The sequence below is a fragment of the Anguilla rostrata genome, chromosome 8, assembly GCF_018555375.3.
Source record: "Anguilla rostrata isolate EN2019 chromosome 8, ASM1855537v3, whole genome shotgun sequence".
NCBI lineage: Eukaryota > Metazoa > Chordata > Actinopteri > Anguilliformes > Anguillidae > Anguilla > Anguilla rostrata.
The window spans coordinates 32,891,312-32,914,961 of record NC_057940.1 but is presented as its reverse complement, the minus strand read 5'-3'; the positions used below and the strand labels follow the sequence as shown (position 1 = coordinate 32,914,961).

The 23,650-nt window shown below is 43.7% G+C and overlaps 1 long non-coding RNA gene across 3 annotated transcripts in view; it reads left to right on the top strand.

Moving 5' to 3' along the window:
- The window catches only part of LOC135261456 (uncharacterized), a 91,931-nt gene that overhangs the window by 34,365 nt on the left and 33,916 nt on the right, over positions 1-23,650 (top strand). For 2 of the 3 annotated variants that reach the window (XR_010331942.1, XR_010331943.1), the window contains exon 2: positions 18,694-18,829. This is a non-coding gene — a long non-coding RNA (uncharacterized LOC135261456). Of the gene's footprint in view, positions 1-18,693; positions 19,367-23,650 lie in introns of those variants that run through there. The other variant, XR_010331941.1, reaches the window with a different exon arrangement.

The following is a 23,650-nucleotide window of genomic DNA, read 5'->3' as shown; positions in this document are numbered from 1 at the left end:
GCAAATCATTGGCCCATTACCACCAATCAATTGCTGTGCAAGTGATTATTTAGAAAGGGCTGTTTTTACAAGACTTAAAGTTGGATGTTGTGACCATACAGAATGTGTGTGCACGTGAAAACAATATCTTGTGGTTCCACTCAAGGTATTATAATAGATACTCTGATATTCAAAGTGTTACACAGGAAAACAACCCCAATAAAATTGAGTGTCTACATGCATGTACGGTATTTTTTGTGAAGCACTGTACTGATTTTTGAATGAATATACAGTGCATATATGAGTATGAAAACTTGAAAAACCTTTTTTTAATCTTAAAAGAAATGTCCGCTGTGTTGCCTTTCTCCTATACGCAGTCATCATATTCGTATTCCATATGTGAGATTTAGTCATTTGAAACTTGTTTGTAATACGTCGCATTTAGAGGTCAAAAGCAAAGAAAGCTGCTATTTCCTGTCCTGAAATAGGTATCTAAATGCCCTTTCTGGCTCTGAAGCAGGCAGTGCTCTTGATGTACCAGCTCATCTACTGTCGTTAGCATTAGAGGTGTGTGATTTTCTGCACTGACGGCTCCCTGGTATGCTGTAGCGCAAGAGACGGGTGATTATTCCATCTGGGGGAAGTTGACATTTTTAGGTGTTGAATTGGCCTGACGCATTTTTAACTTCGTCACTGTGGGAGCTCTGAAGCACTGCAATTAATGCCACCACTGCGTCTTGTGCGTGAGTCATCCGCACTGATTTTACAGCATGTTTTTCGGGGTTTGAAGCTTTTGTAACATTTACAAACCTTGTTGCTTATGTTAATCAGCTGCGTTTAGTCTCAGTCAATACTTTTTTGATGTCAACATCTATATTTGTATATCTCTCTGACTAATATTGCAGCAGCAGGTGATCTCACTGGCTTTGAGATATAACAGTAGTTACTCTCACCTAAACTTTATATATTAATGCCTATATTTCCACATATGATCGACAGATGCACCGTGCACTGTATAATTGAGAGATATTACAGCAAGCTCAACAGAAGCTCTGTTTCCGAGTCTGTGCCATACTTGACATTCAAAAGATAGAATTATACAAATCTTCGATGTGTTTTTAAACTTTCAGTGGATATAAGGAGCCTACTGTATTAAAATTGGGTATGTGTCATTCTCGTCACTGACCAGCTCTTCACCAAAAGATGAAAGTTATAAAACGGGCATTTGCACCTTTCAAAAATTGTTATTATATGATCTGAATATTGAGGTAAAGATGTGGCACAAAGCCGTCAACTAGGCAGGATATAACTGACTTTCATTATGTCTGTTCAAATCATCCCTTCATCAGAGAGTAGTTATTAGAACGGCTTTAATTGGAAATCCCTGCTAAAACCTCACACTGCACGCGATCAATTGCCAGTGAATTGCAAGTGATCAACCATGCCAGTGTTAACCATCCGCTACACTAGGCCTTTGAATGTGATTAGAATGGAGGCGTGCTTGCATTTGAAAAGCCAACTTTAATTCTTCTCTCAGGACACTCCGCTCATGCATGTGTGCTATACAGAAAATCAATGAAGACACGCCATCAGATGTACTAAACAGCTCTGGCTCTGCTCATTCTTCAGGTTCGTCTTAAGTTACCACAGTAATGATTCTGCTTGAAAATGATTGTCCTGGCGTTTGAGCACTTTATTTTCTCTGCAGTACCTGAGCTGATGCCGGTCTGGCACTGCTTTTCTTGTACTTCAGTGTTTTAGCCAATCAAAGAGCTAAGGGAAGCGGGTAAGTGTTATCAATAGGCCTACTTGTGAGCAAGGTGTGTTGACTCGAAATGCGGCAGGTGCCCGCTATGGGGTGCCAGCTGGAAGCAGCTGACGCGCAGTTAGGCGCTAAGCGGTATCTCTCAGGTAGGCGATAATTGGAGGCGGCTGCGGCTGCTATTCTTTGAGATAAATAAAAACCCAGACAGCTCAGCTAAACATAAACCCCTTTCACACATGGAACCCACAACATGGTCGGGCTAGATGATGTTTTTCCTATCTAGCTCCTTCTGCAGCCAGGGAAGCAGCAGACATTCTAAACGTTCGATTTTGTGCAGAACGTCCGCTAACGAATGTCATCCCGTGTCAACAAGCTTGAAGGCAGTGGATATGAGTTCGCTTGAAAGAGAGAAATTGATCCAGATGTCACAAAAATGGGAACATACATCCTCTTTGCTACAGCGGTCTGATGGATAAATGTAGCTGGGGTGTTAGGCTGCTTAAAAAATGATTACCTGAAGCTGAAATCTTGAGCTACTGCCCAGACCAGCGCCACGGCCAGCGTAAAATCGGCTGTGGCTAAAACACAAATCAAAACCAATATCACTGCTGTCTCAGCTGTCTGTCACATAGGCCTACATTTCATTTGCACTTGTACCAAAATGAAAGATATAGGCCTATGTTAATGAAAATCAGCTGGGCCAATTACAATAGTTTTATTTCGGCTTATTGTCTCAAATAATTGAATGGATAATATGACCTTATATGATGATATAACCTTACGCAAAATAAAATTACTCAAAAATATTTTTCATATCATACAAACAAAATAATTGGTTCACAAATATGTTTATACTTCTTTTATTGCAGTTCACTAGTTGGCTTTCTTAGTGTAATCCCTGCAAAAAACATATGAAATGTAGGCTACATCAAAGCCTTTCATTTTGAACCTCGCTAGAACCTCGGCAATTCAACTGCAATTCCTATTCTAATCGCAGATCAAGTCACCATTCATTTTGAAATGAATGTGAAAATCATTGTGAAAATGCTTTCTGTAGATAAAGATTTTACACGCGCACACACAAGCAAGCACACGCGCACACACAAGCAAGCGCGCGCACACACACAGATCTTTAAAACTATGCACCTCCTAATAAAATGAAAGTGTCCGTATTGAACATGAAAAGCAGTGTTGGGCCATTCCAGCCCTTGAGGGTTGGAGTATTTAGCATTAGCATTCGCTAAATGGTGCCAAGTCATTTTGGCTCCATGCCGCCATTCGAGAACATGGCCGCCTCGAACAGCAGGGCGGGGAGACCGGTACGCCGGAGGGCCGGCCTGATTGGCCCGACCTCCCCATCACCGTGATTTATCGCTCATGTTCTGCCGTCGATAGCGACTCCAGAAATTCCGTAAAGAAATCCTGGCTGAACTGGAGGTATCGTAGTGAGTACTATGAAGAGATCGTCTGCTTCACCCAGTCCCCAGTCAGCGCAAGCCAGTCTGATCCAGTTCATACAGAGCTGTGCACACAGTGCGATTGCTGAAGTATTACGGCTGAGTTGTGCGAGGGCTGCATTGTGTATGGGGGCCTGTAGGCTGTGCTGCAGGCATGTTGTATTATTACTGTGTCCTTTGGCAACCTCTCCGGCATTCCTTCTACTCCACTACGATGGAGACCAACACGAGCATTTCAAAATCCTTTTTTGAGAATTCAGTTGCAGCTATGTTACTCATTTGTATTTTGTGAGCGTGTTACCGATTTGTAGCAGTGTTTCCCACGCCAATGTGAAAATGAATTAAATAAATAAATGTGTTCCTCAAACAGTCACACCAATCAAATACTGCGCTACTTACAGCAGTTAGTGTGCATGCATTTGTCTCGGCATGTGTTTAAAAAAGAAATCAACATTTTATTTGTGAACATACTGTTTGCACTCAGGAATCAGGCCATGAACGCTGTCAACTTCCCCCAGATGGAATAATCACCCGTCTCTTGCGCTACAGCATACCAGGGAGCCGTCAGTGCAGAAAATCACACACCTCTAATGCTAACGACAGTAGATGAGCTGGTACATCAAGAGCACTGCCTGCTTCAGAGCCAGAAAGGGCATTTAGATACCTATTTCAGGACAGGAAATAGCAGCTTTCTTTACTTTTGACCTCTAAATGTGATACATTAGAAAGAAGTTTCCGATTACTAGAACTTGCATGGAGCAAGTTTGGTAACCACTGTAGTGGAGCACTAAGGAATAGCACGCATCCCTGACAGTTTTATTTTAAAAAGCAGCAGAATGTTATCAGAAGAAGAGTGTGATCAAATGAATGGAATGGGAAAAATTATTACAGGTATGGTTAATAGAACAGTATTCGTAAACAAAGCCTTGCTTGTTTTTCATACAGCTTTGAACAAAATATAGGTATTAGAGTACTGTACAGCAAAACGTTTTTCCTACTGTGCACAAACTGCTATGCAATGGTGCATCTGAACCTAGGCTAATTGTACTGGCCATATGGCGATGTTGTCCACTCAGCTAAAACAGAGTTAATTCATCGTATGTCGACCTCAGCTGTTTATAAGAATGAAAGTTATTCTTTCACACTGCAGACATATTGTAAATACATAGCCGGAAATGCTCCTGCTGCCAACTGAACTTTTGAAAGTTAAATGAAGTGTTTTTGCAGGATGATGACATTGTATATTTACTCGCTCTTTATCAACTGCTCATCCTCGTTATGTGAGACATGGCTCATTATGCCCATGCTGACCACCCAACTGACTCCTACTCAAGAATCTCAGTGACTTTTTCTTCACAATATCTGAGAGGGCAGATCTCTGTAGTCTGTTCTCTGCAGTCTATAACTACTGTATATGAAATCATTTCTGACTTGGTTATTTGGACATGTGTGGCAGAATGACAGAAGACATAATTTTACTTTAATAATGGCGACCGGGATGTTCATCTGAGGACAGATCTTATATGGAGAGTGAATATCAGAGGGGATTGAGTTCTCCATTGAACTCTAAAAACCTATTTGCCATTTCTATTTGATGTACTGTGTACAGTAATACATCTATGTCAAGTCTTAAGTTGTTTTTTTGAGCTGGAAAAGGACTGCATAAGTAAAACCAGGCATAATGCTGGACATCTGCTTGTCAGTCAGTGCTGGATTTGTATGTCCTTGATTGATATGTCCTTGCAAATGCATTCTTATTTTCATTTTAGTACACAGAGACATTTTTTATTAAATTGAGCCTCCCTTCAATCCAGAAGTGGGCTAGGATATAATACTTCTGGAATACATTACATTTTCTACACTTCATTATGTAATTAGCTCAGACAGTGATTTTAGACAAGTTTCTTGGGAGTCTCTTGAGTGATAATAGTTCATGTGTCCCTATATGAACCCTTTTACTGTGATACTCTATGAGTGAACTGCCATGCAGCTAATTGGCTAATTGAGCCTGGGTATTTTGCAGAAACTGCATATACAAAGGCTCTTCAGAACTGGAGCTGATAACCAGCTTTAGTGATACGCTAATTGATCACAGGACTGGATGTAGCAAATGTATTACTCTTCAGCTGTGGAAGTATAGACTGGCCAAATTTACTGGTATTGCAGAAATATTTAATGATTTCTACAGTCTGAGTAGAGTTTTTTCAGGAGGTTGAAAAAAGAACACACTCAGAATAGACACAGGCCATGGTTGATTGGTTGATTTACATAAAATTATTCATTTTTTACTTGTAAGAATGAATACTTTATTGGATGAAAGATTATGTTAAGGCTGTCTCTCAGTTTGTTTTTTTTTGCTTAATTTGGTAGGCTAGTAGTAATAACTTATACAGACATAAATATTGTCTTTGCGCCGGTTTTATTTGGAACCTTGACGCATTTACTTTATTTCTCATGTTGGGAAAGAATTAAACAAAACATTTCCTCTCAAAATGTATTACAAACCACTTTGTCATTAGATTGGATCTAGTCAGTCTCACTTAAATTCTACTTATGCCATTTTCATATTTCAAGTCCAAACCTACATTTCCAAATTGTTCAGAAAACTTGGCTTCTAGTTATTTCCTGTTGATGTTACGATCTCAGAATTTTGCAATAGCATAACACCAGCATTCTCTGGTTAAAAATACTGTAATTTTGTGGATTGATATTTTGTGTTCTACAGTGTATCTCTGTCATGGGCATGATGAACGTAAAAAACATTGATCCCACTTGCAGATCAAGATGCCTTGTGGAAGGCTTTTGACCATGTTGCTACAATTACAGTTTTTTAAATGAGTCACGAGACCAAGGATTATGCGACGTGCCTGCTTGATGTTACGCATTATTCAGAATTTTAAAAAGCCCTACTTAGTTACCAGCACCTCCTCTAGTAATGGTAATTACTGCACACTACTGTACTCTAGATTTTAGGGTTGTGGTTTGAATCATGATTGAGAGATTGCATTGGTACCCCTGAGCAAGGTAATTTACCTCAGATTTACCTAATTGACCTCGATTGCCGAATTAGAAATCCAATAATCTGAAATTTACACAGTCCTCAGCACATTTAATAATGAATGGGTTTGCAGGCTGCGTTGAGGTGAAAACTGTGAGTGCTGTAAGTCACCCTGGATAAGGGCAAATAAATAATCTATTGTAATGTGGAGTTAATTGGGCTGAACTGATTAATCGCGGCGGAAAGAAGAGAAGATTAACGGGCCGGTGACGGTAACGGCTACGTGCCGTCTTCTGACAAAGGCGTGGGCTGGCTGACACCTGACCGCATATCAAAGCTGTCCGTGTCTGTGGCGGGCGCGGCCGCATGTCAAGTGCCTCAATCGATCTCAGAATCAAAGCCTGCGCTGCTCCCCAGCGCCTGCAGGGGGAGAAGACTGAGGGGGGGACCCTTTGAGCTGCACCGCATGCTTTCTTTTCATTTGGAACAGAGTTTAAACGTCACCCGGGCTCCTTCCCAGAACTCATGCGGATGCTTGGTTTCCATTGGTTGTTCCAAAAGTGGACTAGGGACCCTTGGAAATGTCGTGGCCCACTACTGAATGGATGCTTGTTTAGAAGAGGCTGCCACAGAGTCACAAAGGGGATCATGCCTCCTGTTTCTGTCAACCCTGATGAAATCACCTTAGATCGCATTTGTTGGTCAAGGCCCAAATGGCTAACCCGAAGTGTTTGGCACCAGAAGGTTGTCTGTTCAATCTCCTGTGGTGCCACAGTTAAAACTACATAACGCCTTAATTTGAACAACACTTGACATTTACTGTCTGTGAATTTGGAAAAGAGAATAAAAACAAATGTGTACAAGCTTGACATTTTAGAGGACAGTTGTATTTCGCAATGATACTACTATAACCTTCTTGCCTGGGCAGCAGTTGAGTGTTACATGAAGTTTACATTTTTGTCCACTAGAGGGAGACCAAGTGCACAAAATGGATGGGGTTGTTCTGATGATCACCAGGGCCAAAGTACACTATCGTTTTGTCCCCATCTTCCAGTGGAAATTGTAATGAAATCCGAGCTCTTAGGGAAAAAGCATATAGGGCTTTTGTGTTCTAAGCTTCCTGTACTAAACTCATAACCAATTTGTGTTGGCAACATAAAATGCAGCTTTTCAAATGGCCATCGGCTCAGAATACATGTTGAACTTCCTATTTCCCCTTAGCTTTGCTGTATTTATTCTTGGTGATCCACTGATCACTGTGGGACAGAGGCATTAGAATTAGAGCTGAAACAATGTGAAACAGTGTCTGCGGTGGAAGAGCTATGTTCCAGCGCACATATTGCTGTGATTGTATTTAGTAACGCATCGGGGCTGCTGAATTCTAGAGAACACACTGAATGTAAATGCAGATTGTTGAAATCTCACATGCCTCTGCTCGTTCTTTATGTAAAGCTGCTTTGGGGAAAAACTCATTGGACTGAGAAAATGCCACCTAGATTTCTCCAGTGCCTGCCTCCAGCACAGACACGCCCCTTCCTGTCTTTTCTCTGGTGCGTAGCTGTGTAGAGCTATAATGGAGTCACACATTTTAGAGCCGCTTTATAGTTAACAGATTTTCACCTGATACGCCCGGTTAGGTGACCTCCTATCCAGTGTCCACAGAGGCAGAACAAAAGCCAGAAGCCACCGTGGCACTGAAAGATGGGTGTCGCCCAAGCAACTGCTTCAGAATACAGGAAACTGAACCAGTGGCCGGAGCATCATGGGTAAACACAATCTAGCCTAGTACATCTTCTAATTGCCACCCTGAAAGGGGAGTGTCAGATAAGCGGGTAATTAGATAATGTGATGTACATGCAATGCGATGAGACGTCATGCAATGTTATGCCATTAGGCTCAGAGCCCTCTGTAATGGCAGGCTAAGGATACACTGGTGTAAATGTGGACGGCAGTTATTGTGGAGCAGGGAGTGGGAGCGTTGATGGGGGGGGGGGGGAGCAATGCAGTCTGGGTGATAACGCTCGGAAAAACTCGAGACGAGACCTCCTCAGACCTCTGGGCAGACAGAGTTCTGCAGGGTTGCTAGGATACCAAGCTGGCTCCTGTATTCGATCTAATTTATAAAATGCTGTCTCTCCTCCCTTGCTCTTGGGTTAGCTGGCTTGACAGCGCAGACAGACATTGCGGCAAGAGGATTTAACTCTGGCGTCTTTGTTTGGCACTGCTAAAAGCCCTGACGGAAAAGCAGTTGTAACCCTGAGCACTGCGGTTCAGAAAATATTGAGTGTGTGTGTGTGTGTGTGTGTGTGCGCGCATGCAATGTTTATATGTATGGAATAGCCTGTGTGTATGGGATCCATTTAAATCTCTAATGCATGCCTAATTCATACATTTTAAAAATAATTTATCATAAATTTGTAGCATAATTAATGATTACATATGGCTATTGTAATACGTATAACTGTCTTCTAGAAACACAGGAGTCTTTTCCATTTTACAGAAACCATGCAATGAAGTGTAATTCTCTAGGAAGTACAGCAGCTGATTCAATCCAATCAATACGGGGAATCGGTGATCACATAATAATTGTCTTAGGATTTAAATGTAATTAATTCAATTCAAATATACCGATAAAGATCGGGCCTTTAAACCTGCACTGAGGGAGTGTGTGCCGAAGGGCGTGTGGCGTACATCGCCATGGCAGCTGTTCCGCGCGGGGGCTGGGAGGGTTTGAAATACGGAAACGCTGGGGTTCTTGCGGCTTGATGAATGAGTATCGATCAGCGGGGACCCGATACACGCCGAGGAGCCGGGTTCTGGAGACCCCGGGGAGAGAAGGGCAGGTTCGGCTCTAAAAATAGCCGCCATTCACATTTTCAGAACTTAATCCTTCCTGCAGCGGGAGCCGGTTCGGGTTGCAGCTGCCGGGTCAGGGCAGGTCAGGCGCGAGAGGGGCTCAGCCCGCGCCCGTCCCGCGCCCGCAGGAAGTGAAAAGCCCCCCAATGCACTGATGAGTCCATTACTGCGGCCCCGCCCACATCCGCCTCTTTGACTTTGTGTCAGACACGTTCACTTCCCTGACACGCCATTTCCCCGCTCGCCAGGGAGCTGCTGCTTTGTTAATTGCCTGCTCACAGAAATGAGCTAATATCTCTCTCCCTATCTTGCTCTCTCTCTCTCTCTCTCTCTCTCTCTCTCTCTCTCTCCCTCTCTCGTCCTGTGTGTGTGTGTGTGTGTGTGGATGGTTGGACAGGTGCGTTGGAAGAGTATGTGCTATGATATCCATCACTTTTTAGTACTAGACCACTTGGAGTAATGCAGAAAATATTTCAGCAATGGAGACAAATATTTAACACCGTATTTTTAACAACAAAAGATAAAATGCTGAAATCTTGGCCTCGGAACAAAATAAACCCATCGATGTCAGCTTTCATTTGAACTTTTCTGGCAAAATCCTTTCTGGTGGTGAAAGATTTCTGCGACCTCTGTGTACCCTCTGGACTTTTGCTTCTAATTAGGCATGAACTGTTTGATTGTGAAGCTGCTGTAAAGTACTGTGGGCGAAGACTGAAAATGAAAGGGAAACTCAATCTGGGCGTGCGCTGCTGGAGCAGCAGTGTCCTTATAATGGAGGCGCGTCTGAAACCGGAGCCAGCAATTACCATTAAGAGCAATGGAGAAGTGGCCTGTCAGCGCGTAATGGAAAAGTACGGCGGGGCCCGGTGCAGCCCACACACGCGGCTCCGGAGTGAGGCGGCAGCGGCTGCCGCGGCAACGGCCTGGCCTCCCCCGGCCCCCCGCGGCGCGGCTCTCTCACCGCCGGCACGCCCGCGACGGGCTTCACCCCCCGCCCCCCCGAAACGCGCGTGGGAAGGAGACTAAACCTCTGGCGTTGTCTCGCGGTCGGGGAGTCGCAGGTTTAAAGAAGGAGCTGGGCCTGCGCTAGCAGCAGGAGCGCTAAAAGCCTGCCGCGGTACTGGAACGTGGCCGTAGATGGTCGAGCGAATACCGCTTTTCATCATTCTTTGAGTTCTTTTGATCAGGTCCTGCGTCGTTCAGAAAAGGAACAGGCGAGCAGCTCCACAGAAACAAGGGGCAATAGAAATATCAAGGAAAGGTAAGGGTGGGAGCACAGCCATTAAAATACAGGACCGGCAGGCTGTGCTGTCACCTGATGAAGGTCTTCAGTATCACGGAACCCAAGTGAAGAACAGGACGAGAATCACTGAAGCTGAGAGCGTCAAGCCTAACGACGTCACCATGTACTCATTGTCAAGTCCCATTTTCATGTCCCTTCCTAATTCTCTAAATCTTGAAAGGATATTTAAGCATTTTATCCCTTTGGTTCTGGCTTTCTCAGAAAAACATCCCCATAGGGCTGCAATCAAATTCAGAGGCAATTTTACCTCAGACAGGAGGGCTACTCTGTTAATTAAAAGCTGGATTCACCTTGGTCTGACAGACCTGAGAGATACAGAATATGGAAACGCAATCAAGCTCCCTGCCTCCATCCAAAGTTAATTAAGATGCAATCTGTTAATTAGCTGATCTGCTTGTGTAGATGGTTCCGGAAAGCAATAAGAGGGACGGTCGGAGAAAGTGTCGGAGCGTAGGGGAAGGTAGCAGTCTGTCTGTCTGCTGGGTGGTTCTTCCTGTTCCTGTGCTTGGTGCAGAAGCTTTCTCTCTCAGCCTCCTGCTGGATCGCTGCTGGACGTGGGCCCGTAAAAAATCAGACCTGGCGTTCGGCACGTCTCCTGTTCCCGGGGTGTGGCCCAGCTCGACGCCATTTCGTCAGCGCCAGAGCGCTTGTGCCAGTCGAGCCAGTGCCACAGCAGCTGTTGGCAGCCCTGGAAACCCTGGCCCCGTCCCTGGCAAAGGTGGGTCTGCCCTGAGCAGGGGCTGTGCCAGCTCTGTGCCAGCTCTGTGCCACGCTCACATGCCTTACCGTAAACCCCGGGTCATTCCGGAGCGATAAAAGCACAGGAACGTTAAGGACTCCCCGCGCTCCACCGCCGATCGCTGACCCTGCAAGATCCGCCCTCGTCCCTCCTCCCGCTCCTCTTCATCCTCATCCTCCTCTCCGGACTCTGCTGACACACACAGAGGCGGGCGAGCGCACACACACGCGCGCGCACACACACACACACTCGCGCACACGCACATACACACTCACACACACACACACGCGCGCGCGCCGCGCATAAATATATTACGGCGTGCTCCTTCCAGGCCCGCACTAATAGGCCTAATGCTTCCTGAGGCGATGCCCAGAGCTGCATTAGCGGCGGAAGTGGGATTGATTTAAACGCAAAGTGCTGGAGCCGCCTGGCCCCGCGCCGCGCCGCACCGCGCGGCCCCGCTTCCTGTCCCGGGCCCGCGGGGGTTATCTCCCCAACGCAATTACGCTGCTCAAAAGCACATTTTCCCAAAGATTTGGGCTCGATGAGCGAGAGGCCGAGTTGGGCAGAAACCATTTCCTCTCGGGCTTCGTAAGCCCCTACCACATCCGCCCACGTGCAACAGGAGAAGGGAGCGTGGACTGCAGTGCATTAGTCCCTGCCCGTGCATCCTTATGTGTATTTAAAAACTGTATCAATAACCCCCTCTGAAATAAGACTGTTTTTTTACCGTACAATGATCAGGACTGGTCTCAGTAAATGCTGCTAATGTGCAAATCTTTTAGCGGTCGAGTTGATCGTTTCGCTGCGTAACGGTTTAAATCGACGCTGGCGGTTTGCTTCCCTTTCAAGGTGTGTTTCTGCCGGCAGTGAAAACATAGCTGCAAAGTTAATTTGATCAGAGTAAGTTCAAAAGAGTGCTCAGTGTGTTATTTAGTGCTGTTGGCTGTTTACAGCTTGTTTCCATCTAGCACTTAAGGAATATTAGAATTTTCTCCTCCTGATATAGTTAACTGAAATGTGAGGACGAGGTTATTAAAAAGTTGAATAATGACCTAATGTCCAAATTCTCAAACATTTGCTAAATTCACAAAAATCTGTTTCATATATGCGGTATGCTAGTCTCTATTATGGCATGTCTAGTATCATTGCCATTGAGCATATGATGCAAAAAAAACAGTTTACAATTTGTCTTCCTATTAATGTGTTACATCATGCCAAGCATTTTAATGTATGGAGCCCTATAGCTGTTCACATTAACAGATAAAATATGGTTGACTTGGAATAGTAAGAATTGTGGCTCAAAATCCTGTAGCCATGCTTCAATTTGTGAACTGAAAATGGTTATTTAGTTTAAGTGACTGATCATATAATTAGCGGCTGTATTGTAAAAGATGTTAATGTATGATACACTACCTATGTGGAGTTGCTACTGCCATGAAATGTATTAATGTTCTCCAGCAGAATCATTTATTAACATGCTGTCCATATAGCTAATTACACGCTCTTTACTACTTAATTGTTTTATGCACTGGGTCACTCACAATACATTTACAAACCAAGGCCTTAGAGCTAATGTACCTAGCAAGACCTCCAATCTCTAGCAGCAGTATATTGAGAACTGAAAGCATCAACCAGAGACTGTTGCCTAGGGAATGTATAGTTTTCTTGTAATCAATTGTCTTTGATTTTAATCTGATGGAAAGCTTCTGTTTATGAGCAAAACATTCCACAATCTGAGGTGGCCTTTTTGTCATTACAAAATGTTTAGAACATCATAAATCAAACTCAGGATGAGGGTGTTACAGCAATGGTACAAGTTTACAAACACAAATAGGGATTCTGGGAAAAGAAAAACTGTGAAAATGCAGAATGAAAAGTTGTTAAAAACGCCAGCTGGAAATATGTTTGCAATTAGCTATCTGATGATATACAAGATGTATAATTGCACCATTGCATCATTGTGACTCATCACAATTTTCTTAAATTACGTGTTGGAATATAGTTTCAATGAATAAAAGTGTGTTGTTCTTAGAAAAGGCCTCAGAATGCAATAGCAAAAGGAAATTTTGATTGCTGTTATGAGGTAAGCATTTACAAAATGGCTGAATCTCACCGACCAGGCTGCACTTATAGATAGTAGCTTGATGGCTAATTACTTAGAACAGGGATAAAAACGGATTCATTTTCATCTACCTGTGTGTGAGAGTGTGTGCTTGTGTGTTCTTGCGTGAGTGTGTGCATACGTATATATGAGAGATACAGAGAGAGAGAGTGAGTGAGAGAGAGACTGTGAAACTGTTTTTATCCAGGAAGGTGATGAGGTGAAGAAACATTAAAATGTCACAGCAAAACCATCAAAGCAAAAATAACACTTGAGATAAACAGCCATAACAGATTGACAAGTATACAAAGGGATCAACAGCACATGAAGGATGTTCAGAAAATCACAGCTAAGCCGACTGACAAGCAGGGCTGACAGAACTGATCTACACAATGAAACAAATTCACTCGAGTGAATCAATGTTTGCTAAAAGTGAAACGGCCAAAACTGTAGATGCAGCAGGAAGGCAGGCAATATGGCCATTAAAATGAGTGCAAGACACTTTGTCATTAACATTGTTTGGACCCCAGGAAGATTAGCTGCACACTGTGTATTGCTAATGGGGATCCTAAATAAATAAATAAATAAACACACATTGGTCAAAACTGGATTTAACCATTTCATGATGGCTTATAATGGACATGCTAGTATGTTTAGTTGAGCTGATGTTCAGGTAAGGAATTCACGGTGTATAACTGTGAGGTCCTCCAACGCAAGGTTTTAACCTGAAGGCATTTTCATCAGTCATCACCCTCGGCCAGGGTGCAAATGCCCACTGAGTGCTTCTCAAGGTAAAGAGGTGCACACATAATTGAGCCGACTGTTCTCCGGCGAGCTCCGTGAGCGTTTGCCGCGCGCTCGAGCCATAAAGGATTGGGAATTGCACAAAAACATACAGTAATGCACAGGCGAGGTGACATATAATGAGCTGGGGGATAGAGAAGAAAAGCGGCGGAGGACGCGGCGCGCGGGTGAATTGATGGAGCGCGGAGCGGAGCGCTGTGATTCAGTCCCGGGGTTTGCGGCCGGCTGTGGTCTGCTGGTTCCAGTAAAATGAAACTGTTTCTAGAATCAATAGCGCCATCATTTCACAAAATTACTGTGGTTTCTATTGAAAAACGGTCATAAATCACCGCTACAATAAAGCCAGCGGAGCCGGGACCGGTGGAGGAGCCATTGTTTCTTTATGGAGAGGGAGAGGGGCAGGCCAGGCGGGGCAATCCGCTGCGGTCTCCCCCGCCGCCCACGCCCACGCAGCGCCGGCCTCCTTACCGTCACATAAAAGATTAAAATTTCATTAAGTCCGTACCGGTTATTATAACGCAAACAACACGGATCCGCGAGAAGGAAAACGTGCAGAGCGATCGGAACCCCGCGTGCCTTTAGACCTTTTTGAGCAAACCCTGTCTCTGCTTGGATGCCGCTTTTATTTATTTATTTATTTTCGTACGCAGCAGATCGCACGGCTCGGTCCGGCTGCAGATTTTGAGTCTGATGACGAGGTTTTTGCGAAATATAAATAGCGTTTCAGCATCCGCTGGGAATACACCCTATCAAAGGGGGTGACTAAAACATGATGGGAGCAAAAGGGAGGCTACAATAGCCCCCCCTCCCCGCCGAACCGGGGATGTCTGGAGTAGTTCGGAGAAACTGGCGAGCGCGCTGTGTGTAAAAGCCCTTCTCTGCCGATTCGGAGTTAATGAGGAGAAAATCAGATTTGAGGAAAACGTTACAATGGCAGGGAAGAGTCTTGCCCGTGGAGAGCGCGAGGGTTATTAATGGACGCGCTGCAGCCGTCTGATGGAGCCCCGGCAAAATGAGCCTTTTTATGTGACATTCAAGACCAAGTCCAATATAAAGCACAGAGGGGCGTAACCTGCTGCACCTCAGGAAACGGCACCGGGCTCTTTGTTACTCAAATGCACTGAAGCCTCTGTCCACATACGCATGGATGCATACATACTTATGCAGAAACACACACAAAATGTACAAAAAGTAACCTGTTGTTGAATTAAAGCTCAGTTTCACTGCATGAATGAGCTGATTTCTTTTAAATAATAATAGCCAAAGGAAAGATAAGTAATTAAGTAATTTGTTTCGATGTAAAGTAACATGACATACAGTGGCTATTAGATCACACTGTGATACACTTAGCGCGCATATTTGTCCTTTATGTAAATGCAGGTTTTCGAGCAGTCTGGGTCTGCCTGGAAGCAGCACACAGCAGGTAGGTGTTCAAGTCTTTATACTTCTCATTTACTGCAAACAGCCCCCCTGTCTCCACTTACCTTTAAAAGCCCACTTTCCTGTTAGGAGGACCCCTCAGGTGCCGTGTGGGTTGGGGGAGAGGGAGGGGGCCTGCCTCCCTCCAGGGGGGTCACCTTCCCTTAGCACCCAGACATGAAGCAGATCTTCTCCACCGCAGTGCTGTGCAGAGAGAGAACAATCCTACACAGACATCCAGCACGGTGTGGCGCCATCCTTCCGTGCGTGATGCAGTGCCATTTTTATAAAATCTCCATATTTGTTTTCTCTTATAGGGATGTTCATTTTGTAATGAGCAGTGTCCCTTTTTGGCTTCTTTATTTAAATTAGCATTTTTGGTATTAAGAAGGATTTGAAAGTGTTTCATAGCATTTTCTTGTACTAACAAGTTCCCACAGAAGCCCTGCTGTTTGAAGAGGCTTGCCATGCATGCGGTAGGCTATGACAACATGTGCGACTTAGCTGGGTGTCAGGGAGCCGCGTGTAGCCCAGTGTGTCCTGGGCCCATCGATGGCTAATGACCCAAACTGACCACAGTCTCTCAGCCAGTCTCAGCCAGTCGCTGACAGGGTGATGGCCAGGAACAGCCTGTGTGTGTGGGCTGAAATGTTTCAGCCCAGAGATCCACCCACCACCAGTTTAATGGGAAATGGAAATGGAAGGTTTTGTCTACATTTATATATTAAGACGCTGGCCTAAAATCCATTATAAATGCAGTGCACTTTTTCTTTAACCTTCACAAATGTAAGCGTGAAATTTGTTTTTAGTGACACAACCTTAGATGGATGTTGCTGAAATGAGCAAAAAAAAAGGCTTTGTATGTATATAAACAAAAAAACAGAATAGTGTCTAATTGCTGTAAAAATGGAGGCGAATCATTATATTGGTTCTTGGGCACTACAGCTAAAAGCTTTGCTTTCCGTTTTCCAGTTTTGCCGTCGGCAAGCTTAGCTTGTGTACTGTATATTCAAAAGAGGTTTTTCAGACTCAGTATTTGTAGCACAATGAAAACATTGCATCCCAGTGCATCGGATGTTTAAAGCTTCAGCCATTAAAAAAGTCCTTCTTGTGACTTTGCATATTTTGAGTTAATGAACGCTGGCTGATTCTTTTTGCATTTGCATATTCATGCTTTCATGTGGCATCATGTGCTCATCTACACCTGCATGGACTGCTCATTATATGATGAGCTTTTCCCCGAAGAGAGGTTTAGTAAAGGTCTGGAGTTCTAAGCATTAAGAGACAGCCGAGGAATAGGAAGAAGAGTAACAGAGGGCATGTCACGTTTAAAGAGCTGCATTATTTCATTCTTGTATTACTGAATATACGCACATTTTTCAATGTGTTTTTCAACATATTTTGTATTAATATGGCATATGGCGTACATGTAGTCTCATGTATAGTAGCCTGTATTATATATTCATTAAAATGTGTATTATATTCATTTAAAATATGCCTTTACATACGAAAAATGCTGTACATATAAATCACAGAAACCCACATGCAAAAAAAAAAAACCCCTGCAAATTGATATGTTCAAATAGTCGCTTGTCATTTTATTTCCATTGCCACAATAAGATAATTCCTCTATTGTTTTCTTCTGTGTTGCACTTGACTACCGGTGCCTCAAAGCTCATAAAAACCGTGGCAAATACACGGGGGGAGAGAAAATTCCTCCAGTCTCCTCTCTAGTCAAACATGCTAATTCTGTAGTGCCGCGGATTTAAAAATAGAGCATGCAATCACTGCTAGTCCCACTTCCATCAGACATGGAGCCTTAGGGGAGACGCGTTTCTGCTCCATAATGTTCCTCTTTACTGCATCAGTCTCACACTGTGGCCTGTTTGACATGCTCCCAGAGTCACCCTGCGAGCAGTTACACCTCCCCAAAGGAGGGCTGGCCGAAGAGTGGCCGCTCGCTTGCATAATGATCCAGTGATCCGTGACCCTGACCCGGGGGACGCGGGGTCGTCCTTGCGGCCCTGGCAGGTGCGCAGTGTTGGGCAGGAGTTCCCCACTGCATCCCATCCAGTGCCTTCCCTCAGTACGCAGTGTGCTAGGTGCATGGCCTCATGTAGCTGTTTGACTACCTAGTCAAATAGCTACATCAGACTACATGAGACTGACATTTGTTGCAGCTTTTATAGATACAGTGAGCTCCATAACATTACATGTCATTACATTTAGCAGACACTCTTATCCAGAGCGACTTACATCCATTTATACAGCTCGATGGATGTGTCAGTGACTACCATCCACAGAAGATTTCACAAACCGAACTATTGCAAAATGCAAACCAGTAGTTAGCCACAAAAACCAGCTTGCTAAGGAGTACCTAAAAGAGCCTGCAGAGTTTGCAGAGCTCTGAAACATTTATTATGGGCAGATGAAACCAATACCTGTATCAGAGTGATAGTGAGAGCTAAGTGCAGAAGCCAAAAGGAACTGCCCAAAATCTAAAGCACCCCCCTCTGCAAAAAATGGTGGTGGTGTTATGTTTTGGGCATGTAAGGTTGCCACAGGTACTGGCTCACTTGTCTTCACTGATGATATAACTCCTAACAGCAGCAGAATGAATTCTGCAGTCTACACAAGCATCTTATCTGCTCAAGTTCAAGCAAATGCCTCCAAACTCATTGGACGGCTCTTCATCCTACAGCAAGACGATGACCCCAGACATACTGCTAAAGCAACAAAGCAGTTTTTCAAAGCCAAAAATGAGAAAATTCTTGACTAACCAACTTCTTCACCCAATCTGAATCCAATTGACATGCCTTTCAAATACTGAACAGAAAACTTTAGGTAAGTAGTCACAAAAACAAGCAGGAGCAGAAGATGGCCTTAGTACAGAGAAGATATTCAGCGCCTGGTAATGTCTGTGGGTCACAGATTTCACGCAGTCATTGCATGCAAAGGATATGTGACAGAGTACTAAACACGACTTCTTTCATTTACATAACATTAATATGTCCCACACATTATGGTGGCCTGAAATGAGAAAAGCTATGTATAAAAAGTGCTGTCATTTCTATATGAATGTATTTAAAAAAGCTTTGAATGTGCACTTTAACCACATGTGAATTGTTTGATTAGAAATTTTTAATTGTGAGTACAGAGCCCAATCAAGAAATTATGCCTTTGTCCCAAACATTATGGTGCTCACTGTGTAATTTTTATGATGATTATTATTTATATTATTTATTTTGTATTTCCATTGTCTATTGCAGGGGTTATAGATCCTTCCTCCAACTGTCTCATCATGCCATGCTAGACCAATCAAACTGCAAAAAGCCAGGCACACGGATGGACACTGGCCACGCGTCTGATAGGTACGCCTGTAGTGGACCCAGGGCTTCAGAAATGGTGGAGTATCTGTATAGATGCAGTCGTGCCATCTCTCCTTCTCTCCTCTCCCTTTTTTCCCTATAATTGCTGAGTGCATTTTCCAGAAGCACAAGCACACACCCACGCACAGACTCGTGAGCAGTCTTGCATATATAGCTATATATGCCTGTGTTTGTTTGTTCTTTGGATCTGCATGCACACAGCCTAATGTTCACCATTAAGCATCTTTTGTTCTGCTATTAGAGAAAGAATAAATGCATAGCTCATAGCATCACTTTTCATTTATGCAGACATTTCAGTTTTACTGTTAGTGTAATGCACACACACACACACACATACATACCCCCCAAAAAAACACTCTCTCACACTATAAAGATAGACTGATAGTTTGCAACACACTAACATCGCATCATACTGATTACATCGTAAAATAAAGAGAAAGATAGCCAACAAGGCTTAAAATAAGAGATGCCATGCTGTATATTTTACAAAGCAGAAATAGTTTTTTTTTTTTTTTTATAAAGGTTAAAATGTGAGCAAAAGCAGAACATATTTCTCATTAAGAATGCCGGGAAGATAATGAAACTGAAAATAAGAAATGCTCGTCATTTCTGCATTGTTTGTAGATATGGTATTATGCTAAACAAAATATAATTAACACGAGGAAAGACAAAAGACTCCTATGTTATTTTGTCAGTTGCTAAGAATCCAAAATGGTCTTAACTGTGGTTTCTGGCTCTGGGATTAATCATATTTTCATGCGTTTTCTTTCTCAGGCTTAATGGTCCAAAAGATACAGATTAATGTGGTTTTTCGATATCAATGACAAGGGCTTTATGCTTAAAATAGCATGTTCAGCCCAGATAAATATAGAAAGTAATTAAATCTGGAACAGGAGAGGGAGAGACAGGGAGAGAGAATTTAAAAAAAATATTCTGCATATAAAAGCCTTACTATTCACAGGACTTCATTATTGTTTCAGCAATAATGTTTCTTTTGACCAAGTCACTTCTGGACACTGGTTTTAAGAAAATGGCATCATTTAAAGCATGATTCTCCCAGATTAATTTGAATGTATGGAAATATGTACAGTATACTCTCACTAAGGAACACAATAAATCCTAATAATGAGAACAGACCAATAGCCAAGGTTTTTCATTTTGTTTCATTTAGAACACACACACACACACACACACACTTGTCCCACTGACTTTTACGTTGGAAGATGTGTTATTTGCTCTTTTATTTTAACCTAAATTTAACCAGAGAGTCTGACTAAGATTGAATTCTCTTGCGCAAAGAGAGGCCTGGAACACAGTGTAAAAGGATGTACAGAGCATACAAACGCAGCATTATTTAAATAACCTTTTTTAAAATAGGTATCTAGGTCTCCCTGGAAGTGCAGTTCGTTTTTAATAGTCTGCAGTGAGCTGTGTTTGCTGGAAAAGAGCAGTGGCTTGTCTGTGCGGCACGGAGACGCTGACTGCGTCCCTGGCTAAGCACACTTTACAGACCGCAGAGATGGGCAGCTGTATTTGTCCCTCTAAAACCCGCAGTAAAAAGGATAAAGCGCATTAGCGCGTCTGCGCATTATCATAAGTGAATAATATACACACGTTTAAGCTCTGGGCTCCTGCTTTTGATGGGGTCACTCTGGAAATAATGAAGTTATTTCAGGAGCCGTCACGCACCGATGAGCCGGCCTCAGTTTCGCCAGGCCAGCGGGAGGAAGGAAGGCAGGAGGAGGCAGAGGCACGCGTGTGTGTGTGCGTGCGCGTGTGTGTGTGTGTGTGTGTGCGCGTGTGCGTGCGTGTGTGCGTGTGTGTGTGTGTGTGAGCATGTGTGTGCGTGTGTGTGCGCGTGTATGCTGTGTGTGTGTGTGTGTGTATGCTGTGTGTGTGTGTGAGCATGTTTGCATGCGTGTGCCTGTGCGTATGTGTGTGCATGTGTGTGTGGGCGTGCCTGTGTGTGTATGTGTGTGTGTGCGTGCGTGCGTGTGTGTGCGTGTGTGTATGCTGTGTGCCTGTGCGTATGTGTGTGTACGTGTGTGTGGGTGTGCCTGTGTGTGTGTGTGTGCATGTGTAATTGCATATGCGCTGTATGTGTATTCTTGCATACACGTGCATATTGTTGGTTTTTCAAAGTGGAATACTCTGCACAATGCCGATTGTGATTTCCTTTAACCGACATAGCATTATGGTGGAGTCACATGGGGTTTTTACTTGAATTCTGAAACAGTGACAGTGCATAGAGCTGGGTCATAAATTACAATTTGTATTAGCACAGCAAAATGTCAAATAATGAGCATGTTTGTGTGAAACCAACAATATTTTCATTTGCAAGAGTGAGTGTGCGTTTATGTATGAGGTTGTGTGTGTGTGAGAGAGCGACAGAGAAAGAGAGAGTCTGTGGGAGTGTGTGTGTGAGAGAGGATGAGAGTGAGTGAGAGAAAGAAAGTCTGTGAGAGGTAGAGATAGTGTAGGAGTGTGTGTGTGAGAGAGGGTGAGTGTGTGTGTGTGAGAGAGAGTGTGTGAGAGTGTGAGTGTGTGTGTGTGTGTGTGTGTGTGTCGTCTTGATCTTACGGTAATTCCTTCTCTATGCTGGGAAAGGGAGAGTGTCTGGCATAGAAGCAGAGCTCGGTGATTCAGCCCTTTTCTGCTGCAGGTCATCTGCACACTGTCTTCATGTGTCCCTGAGCAGGGAGGGAGGCTCCTGCTGAGGGGAGCCGGGACCTCGCTCTCACCCTGGTGTCACGCAGCTGTAGGGCCTCTCCACATGTCGCTAATTGGCACATTTTATATTTTATTACACACAGAGACACACACACACACACACACACACACACACGCACGCACAGGGGAGACATTGCTCAGAATAGCACGAGCTGAAGAGGGAAAATGTCTGTTGATGGATTTTTTCCAGAACGCTAAAATATTCCGTTGTACTTGACTGCAGGTATTTTCACAAACAAATGGTATAAGCCATAGACTATACAATATTTTAAGAGCAGGCACTTTAATTGTAATGCTAAACCAGTCCCAAAACATCTACAATCGATGCAAGGTAGCTGGTCGAAGCTGGTTGCTTCTTTTTAAAAATACACTCCGTGTGCCCTGATAATTCTCTTTCTGGGACAAATTACAAGGTTAAATCGTTAGTAGGGAGCTTCTTCAGGAAGTACTTTGCCTACATCCTGCACGTAATGCTATTCTGTCGATACAAGTCTTTTACTGGTTAATGGCATCTACAGTATCTGTCTCCGATCTTATTTTTTCTCACTACTTTGTTCAGCACCCCAGGTCACTTGGTATGAACAGCGCTACATAAAAACAAAACTGATTGATTGAATATTGCACTGGCAAATGGAATTAATTCTGTTTTTACAGAATTATTTTTTTAAATTCAGGATTTATACTTGGCAGTTATGATATACAGATTCATCCTGTATTTTTGCACTGTTTCCAAGCGTTCACAGGGAATCTGAATTCAGCATGCTTAGCAGTGAATATGGCATGCGGTCCTGCCAGCGTCTTGCACACGGAGGCTGCTCGGCCACCTCCAGGGCTAGTTTTTGACAGCACTTATATTTCTCTAGCAGGAAGCTAAACGCTTTGCCCTGACTACCCACCCTGCATAGCACAGTTGACAGAGTGGAGCAGCGGATGGGAAAATAACTGTGTACAGAATCTTCCGTGAAATATACGGAGGGGGGAGTGGACATTGAGTGAAGGTATTTCCATCGTAAATATATAGCTGTATAAATTGATATAAAATATATGTAATATTTAAAATAAACATCACACAAAAAAGGATGGGTCAAAAAATGTATGTGACATAACCGATTCATACAGACACTCACCCTCGAGCATTTATATCTGTCAGGTTTGCTGCTGGCACGTTCAGTACTTCTGCAGTCGTCACCTGAAAGCACACATGGCCCAGAAATAGTTTTCCTGTGTTTTGTCCCCTCTTCTCTTTCTGAAGCCCTTCGGCACAGGACGTGGCTATTTTTAAAAAGCACAGAGAGTGAAGGATGGCTGATGCCGTAGGTATGGGCTGCATTATGCTGCTGTCCTGATAGGCTGATCTTAGAACACTGTGAGCTGGATGACTGATTGGGGCGATGGGCAGGATGAGTCATTACCGATATGCGAAAACAGTCCGTCCATCAAAATGCAACAGGCAAACATTTACTGCAGTTCAGTAATAAAGACACACATCTTTATTATTACGGAAAATAATCAAATATGGGTCTAACAACAGCAAATAACAAAAATAATAATAAATAAACTATTATTGTTTTGTTGCTGTCATTGCTTTCATTGTTGCTAGTATTACTTGCTATTATTGTCTAGAAAATAAAATAAAAATAGTATTTACTGGAAATATCTCACCTAAAGAAAATCAAACAAATGCAAGATCACAATTACATATTTGACTGCGGCCAGCGCATGCAGTTGATAACGTGTCTGTGAGCCTCCATTTACTCGGTTGGCTATTTCCCGGGCCTTTTAAGTGATGTCGAGTTGCGGCTCCATTTTGTTTAGCCGTTTAAACAGCGTATCTGACCTGGGAAAGGGCTGAGGAGCATTAAAGCCCTCCACCTGCACGTGACCTGTCCCAGGATGCCTGCGTAATGGCTCCTTAGCCAAGAGACTGCTGACACCTCGGAGACCCGCGGCCCATGTTTGGTCTGGCAACCCGGAGAGGTGCGGGGGAGGGGAAAACGCTGACTCACCCACGCTGGACTGCGCGCGATCCGAGCCGCTCTTTCTTCCTCCGTCGGACCTACGAATCAGAGATCGGCGCTGGTCAGCCAAAGATTCACATTTCTCATGC